Here is a 9990-nt window from a genome sequence, read left to right as displayed (position 1 = left end):
GTCTCAGACTGTCAGTGAATACCATAGTGGTAAGAGGCTTAGGGCTTTTGGAAGAGGGGTTGCATGTACTTTGTATGTGGAAGGGATGTGAACTCTTATGGCCAGAATAGCAACTGTGGCAGATAGCACTATCCAAAGATGGCCATCATGACATGTTATATCTCACACATTTTAGCGTGACATCGACTCTTCCGAGTCACGAAGTCTATGTGCTTTTCTACTGAACAGATAGAACTTTATGACTGTGATGCCCAGCAGAGCATGAAGAAGGTGATGCTCTGTGATTTCTGAGGTTAGGTCCTAAAAACACCACACTTCCGCCTTGCTCTCTTGGGATGCTTGTTCTCAGAGCCCAGCTGCCCAGCTGTGGGGAAGCCAAGGGCCTGGCTGAGTTCCCAGCTGACAGCCAGCAGCCACCGTCAGGCATAGGAATGAGCCTTCAGAGGATTCCAGCCTCTAGCCTTCAAGTGGCCTTCAGCCCCTGAGGCACCCCGGTTGACACCATGTAGAACAGGGAGAAGCTGTCCCTTCCTTGCTACTCACAAAGTGCAGATTCATGAGTGAAATACAGGGTGGTCAGTTGTTAAGCTACTTTTCATTTGAAGTGGTTTGTTATGCAGCCATAGGATACTGGGACAAGGAGAATGGATAGACAGATTGTGGGCTTTCCATCCAATGGAATGTTATCCGGCCATAAACAGGAATGATGCACTGATACATGTAACAACACAGATGAATCTCATAGCTCTTGTGCTCAGCAGAAGAAGCTGGACATGAAGTACAGACTGTGTGATTCCACTTAACTGAAATTCTAGAATAGGAAAAATTAATATAAGACAAATTTATGGCAGTAGTGGTTGCTTTTAGGTATACCTGATTAAGGGACATCAGGGGACATTCTTGGTGGATGAAAATTGTCTATATCACGATAGAGGTGTGGGGTTCCAAAGATGCATCTATTTGTCTAAATTACTGCTAACATTCATGCATTTCAATGTATGCAAAAATTTACCTTAAAAAACTAAAAAATAATAAATAAAAATTAAGGGAGAGTGGGACATGTATATGAATGTATAGATGCTACAAGAACAACAAAATGTTGATAAGTAGTAAATCTGTACATAAAAGTTCATTTTTTTTTCTGTTTACTTTGTATTTGTTTTAAATTTCCCATAATAAAACATTTAAAAAGGAAAAACGGTCTGATTTTTCTAAACAATGAAATTTGACTATAAAACAATGAAGTCTTTTTCTTGTATGGTTGCTAGGGAAGCTCTGAAAATATTGAAAGAATATGTTTTTAAAATGTTTTGAATAAGGCTGTATTATTCAGATGAATGAGTAGCACACTATGTTTCAAGACTACCAAAGCACAACACTTGATGTCATGTGTAAATGTTTTGTTTTTAAAATCAGTTTTATTATTTTATATTGATCAACATGTTACTTTAATCAGCCCATACAATTTTCATTATTTATTTAGTAGTTACTGTCCATCCACCAAACATTTATAGAACAGTAATGGTAGAAACTAGTTCCAAACAGAATTAAAAACACAAACAAAATAAAAATAAACAAAAAGAACTAGTTCCTGATAATGATGTTAACTGGAAGAAGGACAACAGCAATTTAAGTAAGCACAACATTAATTATGGTGGTTCTTTATATTCTAGTGCAAAAATTTTGTTGTCATTTAATTTATTTGAAGTCTCTTCTAATTATTTTATAATAGTTCTCTTCAGTGAGTTGTAAGAGTGTTGATACTGGAGGAGGGCATGACAACCCACTCCAGTATTCTTGCCTGGACAAGAGGAGCCTGGCGGGCTCCAGTCCATGGGGTCACACAGAGTCAGACGTGATTGAAGCGACTAAGCATGCTCGCACGCAGGAGTGTTGGTTAGACACTATGCCATCTTCCCATTGGGTTTAGTGTTGCCTAAATGTTTTTTAAATGTTCACCCATGTAACATATATTGCTTATCCTATATACTATTGGCATGTAACAAACCCCATTTATCTAGACTGCAGATAATTTGCAATTTGATGAGCCACAAATTCATTTCTTCAGTTCAGAGTTTTCTTCCAGACTTTGGACCTACATAGGCAACAACCTGTTGGAAATCTCTGGGCTATCCCCACAGACATCTGAAACAAACTTACCTTCAGAGAGGCTTACCCCATTCACCGTCCCCCAATAGTCAGCAGCATCCTCTATCCATCTGTCCAAACCAGAAATGGAGTATCTTCCCCTACTTCTCCCTCTCTAATCCTCCACATCTAGTCACTCACCAAGGCCTGTTCTCTTTTTGAATATTTTCTCCTTTGCCCCCTCCCTGCTATTATCCTAGTCCAAGTCCAAACATTTCTTACCTAGATTACTACAATGACCTATGTATAGGAGGTTCTGCTTCTAGCTTTTCCCTTTGCTTGAATGCATCCTTCAAATTGCTGCAAGGATGGTCTTAAGAAAATGAAAATCTCATCCTATTGCTATCTAACTTTTCACTCTTCAGGAACCCTCCTCTGCCCATTGGTAAATGAAACTCTCAGAGAGGCAAACACAGCCCTCTATGATCCAGTCCTTGCCCGTCTCTCCAGCATTATCTTTCATCCTACGTCCTCACATGTTATGTTCCAGCCATGATCAAGGACACGTGGTAATCAAAAAGAAGCATGCTGCCTATGTCTTCATGCCTGTGTTCAATCTGCTACTTCTTCATCACAAATCCCTAGACAATATGTACTTCTCTTTTCAGATTGTACTCATGTGTTAGATACTTGTTGAAAACTCTACCCTGCCCTCCCCGCTCCCTAATCCCAAAGAAGAACCAACTATTATAGCTTTTGTAAGCCTGGATACCATTTACAGACTTATAGCCTTGCACCTTAACAATTTTTTGCCTTGTTGGTTTTCAGGCCTAAGTAAAAAAGTGGGTTTTTAAAAATATTTCACTTTTATCAAACAATAAGAAAAAATTGATATCATAAAATCTATAGTATAGATTCAGATAATAAATGGTTAAAGTCCTTTGACAGGATGAGTGTTTCTACAAAGAAGATTTTGCACACTTCAGTCTCTCTCTCACATACTCACACATGTAGTCTGAAATCCTATCACTTATAAAGCTGATATTCAAAATAAATATTCTAGAATACTGTTTCTGATTCATTAACAAAATCTCCACTGAAGTTTAACATAGTTTTTTTGCTTTCAAATTCTCTGGATATCTATATGCATGTATGGTATGCAGTATATGGCAACTTCCAGTTAACAGAACATGACACTAATTTGGGTGAACATCTGTATTGCATAGTTTAAGGACAGCTATAGCAAAATACTGCCCAGTGGTTAAAAATAATTCTCAAAATTTTTGGTTTATTTAAATAAAACTTTAGCTCAGAATTTCTTAAATAATTAAAATTGAATCCTCATAATCATTTTGTGATTCAGAAATAAAGAAAATAAGATGAGTGGTATAACATGTTAGAGTCATAAAGTAAGCCCTTATCATGTTATGACCCATAATAAATGATTAAGTAATGGTTTTGATCTCACAAATTATGATGATGTTAAGGTAGTTCAAAAAGATCTAGAGGAGAGAAAAGCTGTAAAATGGGATTTTTGGAAGGTATTAGTAGTTTTAGAATTAAAATAATTGATTTAATGATGTCTCTCAAGCATATGAAGTTACTATGCTAAAGCTCATGAGTTTCCTTACATTAAGCCTGAAAAGATGGAAATAAATGAAAGTACATAAACATTTAAAAAGTAAGTGCTAGATAATCTCAGCCAAGTCGTTTAAAACTCATAACTCTGCTGAGTAAGGGTATGGTCAGGCCTCTCAAGATGGCTGTTCTCTTGCTCTCTGTCCATCCCCTGCCTGACCAGCGCCCGACTGACCTTCCTACACACTTGCCTCTGCCCCAGATAATGATTATTCTTATCAAAGGGGTGGTGAGGCGAGTTCCTCTTTACTGGTTTCCCTAATAACTAATAAGCCCACCTGACATCAATGACAACTCCCCTGTAACTGGTAATCTCTCCCCCCCCCACCCCCCAGGAGCAAAGCCTGCCACCATGTCCTGCCCATCGCCAGGCTCCCCCATTCATTAAACCATTGATATCTCTGTTGCTAACTCCAGGCACTTTCTTCAGTCTTGAAGCTGGGCAAGCCCATGCCTCGTAAGCCTGTGTGATGCAGCCCAACAGTTAAGTCATATCTCCAGATGAGAAAATAAGCTCAAAGGTTTTAAACCTTTCCAAGGACTTCTGGTTTCAGTTCCAAAATATAGAGCTTGGAAATTGTCACTTATATCCCTAAAATAAGAAATAACCGAACAAAGTGGAAATCAACTACTTTATTGATTTGAAAATTAAATAACATGCTTCTAAATGATATATATGACAGGTGAGACATCTCAAAAGAATTTTAAAAAATATTTAAACTAAATGAAAATAAAAAATAACAATTTATCACAACTTCCTTGGTGGTCCAGTGGTTAAGACTTCATGCTTCGATGCAGGGGGTGAGGGTTCAATGCTTGGTCAGTAAGCCAAGATCCCACATGCTGCTTGGGGTGGCCAAAAACTAAAAAACACCCCAAAATACAACTTATCAAAATTTGTGAGGTACAGTGAAAGCAGTGCTTAAAGGGAAAATTTGCAGCTTTAAATGTATATACTAGAAAAGAAGAAAGTTCTAAAACCAATCATCTAAATTTCCACCTTAGGAAACTAGGGGGGAAAAAAAGACCAATTTAAAAGTAAAGCAAGAAGAATAAAATAAATAATAAAAACTGAGCTGAAACCTATGAAACAAAACAAGAAATCAATAGAGAAAATCAACAAAACCAAAAGATAGGCTCACAAAATGTTTATGAAATTAATAAATCTCTAGGCCAGCTATCATAGGAAAAACAAAAAGGAAGATACTAATATCGGAAATGAAAGAAGGAACAGCCCTATAAGTCCCATGTACATTGAATGGATAATAATGGAATATAGCTATATAAATATAATGGAATATAATTATAACAACTCTGTGCCCACAAATGTGATAACTTAGATGAAATGGGCAAATTCCTTGAAAGACACAAAGTACCAAAACACACAAAAAGAAAGAGATGATCTGAATAGGGCTTAGCCTATTAAAAAATTGAATCAGTAACTTAAAACCTTCAAAAAAATAAAGAACCAGGCCCAGATGGTTTTACAGATGAACTTTAACAAACATTTATGAAGCTGAATTACCTCAATACAAAAACCAGATAGACATTACAAAGAACGAATCTACGGACCAATATTTGTCATAACACAGATGCAAAATGCTCAACAAAATATCAGCAAATTGAGTACAATAATATATAACAAGAATTATACACCATGACCAAGTGATATTTGCTCCAGATATGCAAGGCTGGATCAACATTAGAAAATTAACCAACATAATCTACTACTTCAGTAAGCTAAAGCAGAATCATATGATCAGCATCAATTAACGAAGAAAAAGCATTTGACAAAATTTAAAACCTATTCATGATAAAAACTCTCAGTAAAATAGTAGCAATGGATAACTTCCTCAAACTGAAAGAATATCCACAAAAACTCTACAGTCTGACATCCTTATGCTGAGAGACTAGACAAACTCCCCCCAAGATTGGGAACAAGGCAGTGATGTTCTCTGTCAACACTCCTTTTCAATATTTTACTGGAAGTACCAGATAGTGCAGTATGGAAAGAAAAGGAAATAAGATATACACAGGAGAAGGGAGAAATAAAACTATCTTTGTTTGCAGATGACTTGACTGTTTATGTAGAAAATCCCAAAGAATTAACAATAAATACTCTTAAACTACTAAGTGAGTGTAGAAAGGTCACAGGACACAAGATTAATATACAAATCAGTGGTTTTCCAACATATGAATAATGAAAACTGGAATGTGAAATTAATTGAATTATGCAATTCATAATAGGACTAAAAAGAAAAGAAAGACCCTGATGCTAGAAAGACTGAAGGCAAAAGGAGAAGAGGGGCAGCAGAGAATGAGATGGTTAGATAGCAACACTGACTCGATGGACATGAATTTAAGCAAACCCAGGAGTTAGCAGGGCTTCCTGCTAGTGGCTCAGCTGGTAAAGAATCTGCGTGCAATGCAGGAGACCTGGGTTCGATACCTGGGTTGGAAAGATACCCTGGAGAAGGGAATGACTACCCACTCTAGTATCCTGGCCTAGAGAATTCCACGGATAGAGCCAGATATTCACCTAGAGCCAGATATCCTAGAATTCACATTCTAGTCAAGTGGGCCTTAGGAAGCCTCACTACAAACAAAGCTAGTGGAGGTGGTGGAATTCCAGTTGAGCTATTTCAAATCCTAAAAGATGATGCTGTGAAAGTGCTGCACTCAATATGCCAGCAAATTTGGACAAATCAGCAGGGGCCACAGGACTGGAAAAGATTAGTTTTCATTCCAATCCCAAAGAAAGGCAATGACAAAGAATGTTCAAACTACCTCACAATTGCACTCATCTCACACACTAGCAAAGTAATGCTCAAAATTCTCCAAGCCAGGCTTCAACAGAACATGAACTTTCAGATGTTCAAGCTGGATTTAGAAAAGGGAGAGGAACCAGAGATCAAATTGCCAACATCCACTGGATCATGGAAAAAGCAAGAGAGTTCCAGAAAAACATCTATTTTTGCTTTATTGACTACGCCAAAGTGTTTGACTGTGTGGATCACAACAAACTGTGGAAAATTCTTCAAGAGATGGGAATACCAGACCACCTTACCTGCCTCCTGAGAAACCTGTATGCAGGTCAAGAAGCTAACAGTTAGAAATGGACATGAAACAACAGACTGATTCCAAATTGGGAAAGGAGTGTATATCAAGGCTGTATATTGTCACCCTGCTTATTTAACTTAGATGCAGAGTACATCATGCGAAATGCTGGGCTGGATGAAGCAGAAGCTGGAATCAAGATTGCCAGGAGAAATATCAATAACTTCAGATAAACAGATGACACCACCCTTATGGCAGAAAGTGAAGAACTAAAGAGCTTCTTGATGAAAGTGAAAGAGGAGAGTGAAAAAGTTAGCTTAAAACTCAACATTCAGAAAACTAAGATCATGGCATCCAGTTCCATCACTTCATGGCAAATAGATGGGGAAATAATGAAAACAGTGACAGACTTATTTTTGGGGGGCTCCAAAATCACTGAAGATGGTGACTGCAGCCATGAAATTAAAAGAGGCTTTCTCCTTGGAAGAAAAGCTATGACCAACCTAGACAGCATATTAGAAAGCAGAGACATTAGTTTACCAACAAAGGTCCATCTAGTCAAAGCTGTGGTTTTTCCAGTAGTCATGTATGGATGTGAGAGTTGGACCATAAAGAAAGCTGAGCACCAAAGAACTGATACTTTTGAATATGGTATTGGAGAAGACTTTTGAGAATCTCTTGGACTGCAAGGAGGTCCAACCAGTCCATCCTAAAGGAAATCAGTCCTGAATATTCATTGGAAGGACTGATGCTGAAACTGAAGCTCCAATACTTTGGCCATCTGATGGGAAGAACTGACTCATTAGAAAAGACCCTGATGCTGGGAAAGATTGAAGGCCTGAGGAGAAGGGGACGACAGAGGAAGAGAAGGTTGGATGGCATCACCAACACAATGGACATGAGTTAGAGCAAGCTCTGGGAGTTGGTGATGGATAGGGAAGCCTGGTGTGTTGCAGTCCATGGGGTTGTAAAGAGTCGGACATGACTGAGCAACTGAGCTGAATTGAGGAGATAGCAGAGGACTGAGGAGCCTGGTGTGCTACACTCCATGGGGTCACAAAGCGTTGGATATAACTTAGTGACCGAACAACACAACAATTGAAAGAAAAGAAATATTAGGGATGTCCCTGGCAGTTAAGTGGTTAAGAATTCACACTTCTATACTGCTGGGGGCAGGGGTTCGATCCCTGGTTGGAGAACTAAGATTCCTGCTGCCGTGTGGTAAGGTGGATGAAGAAAACAAAAAAGAAAGAAATATTAGATATGAGTCTACCAAAGTATGTATAGGAGCTATATGTGGACAATTACAAAGATCTGATGAAAGAATCATCTAAAGATCTAAATAAAAGAAGAAATATTTTGTGTTCCTGAATTAAAAGATCAATGTTATGAAGATGTCAGTTTTTTCCAAGTTGATCTTAAAATCCAACCCAATTCCAAGTAAAATTGCAATGAACTGTTTTGTAGGTATTGACAAACTGATATTAAAGTTTGTAAGAACTTAAAAGTTTGTAAGTTTGTAGGAAAGGCAAAAGATCTAGAATAACCAACATGATCCTGAAGAAGAACGAAGATAAGAGTATGTACAGCACTCGATTATCAGGACTTGTTGTAAGGCTACACTAATTAAGACACCATGGTATTTGTCAAAGAATGGACTTGCAGTTCAATGGAAAAGAACAGAGGGCCCAGATATAGGCCTATGCAAATACAGTCAACTCATATTTAAAAAGGAGAAAGGCCATTCAATGGAGAAAAGATAGTGTTTTCAACAAATGGTGGTGGGATAATTGGACAATCAAATGCAAAAACAATAAAAATTTTAATAGAAAATAAAGGAGAAAATCAGGTAACCATGGATTCAGTCAAAAGTTTTTAGATAGAAAACCAAAAGTATAATCCATGAAGAAAAGTGCAGATAAGCTTAACTTTATTAAAATTAAATACTTCTGCCCTGTGAAAGACAATGTTAAGAGAATGAAAAGACAAGCCACAGATTGGGAGAAAATATTTGCACAACATATTATCTGATAAAGGATTTGTATGTGAAATACACAAAAAACCCTTAAAATTCAGCATTCAGAAAACAAACAAACCAATTTAAAAATGAGCAACGATCTGAATATATACTTCAGTCAAGAAAATGTACAGATGGAAACCATATATCCCATCTGTAGGGAACTGCAAATTAAAACAACAGTGAGATATCACCATGTACCTATTAGAGTGACTGAAATCCAAAAAACTACCAATTGCTCACAAGGGTGTGGAGCAACAGGAATTTTCATTCATTGCTGGTGGGAATGCAAAATGCTCCAGCCACTTTGGAAGACAATTTGGCAGTTTCTTACAAAGCTAAACACAATGTTAACAAACAATCCAGCAATTGCATGCATAGATATTTACCCAATTTTAGTTTGAAAATTTATGTCTATACAAAAACCTGCACACAAATGTTTGTAGCAGCCTTATTCAGAGTTGACAAAAACTGGAAGCAACCAAGAAGTGTTTCAGTAGGTGAGAGTATAAACAATGGATAAACTATACATGGGTGATTTTTTAATACATATTGCTAAGTGAAAGAAGCCAGTTTGAAAAGGCTATACACAATATTATTCCAATTATATGGCATTCTAAACAAGGCCAAAAAATGATGGTAAAAAGTAAATGCTTGAGGCTTGAGGTGAGAAGAAGAGGGTTGAATAGTTAAACAGAATTCTTTTTTTCAGGATGAAACTATTCTGTATGATATTGTGATGATAGATACATGACACTGTATGCTAAGTCGCTTCAGTTGTGTCCGACTCTTTGCCACCCTAGGGACTGTAGCCCACCGGGCTCCTCTATCCATGGAATTCTCTAGGGAAGAATACTGGAGTGGCTTTCCATGCCCTCCTCCAGAAGATCTTCCCGACTCAGGATCGAACTCCCATCTCCTGCAACTAACTCCTGCATTGCAGGCAGATTCTTTACCGCTGAGTCACTGGGGAAGCCCATACACGACACTATGAGTCTGTTAAAACCTGTAGAAGTTTATCACATGATGAATGAAATTTAATGTATGAAAAAATTTAAAAATCATTCAGGTGGTCAAGGAATCCCAGGGTGGGATGAAGGATGTGATAAAATAACTGTATAGGAATGTATAAGACAACCTCACTGAAGGGAGTAGGGGAAGGTGCTCACTTAAGTAGCTTTGAAAATGAG

The sequence above is a fragment of the Bubalus bubalis genome, chromosome 5 (assembly GCF_019923935.1).
Source record: "Bubalus bubalis isolate 160015118507 breed Murrah chromosome 5, NDDB_SH_1, whole genome shotgun sequence".
In the NCBI taxonomy this organism is placed as follows: Eukaryota; Metazoa; Chordata; class Mammalia; order Artiodactyla; family Bovidae; genus Bubalus; species Bubalus bubalis.
Note: the sequence above shows the minus strand (reverse complement) of the source record.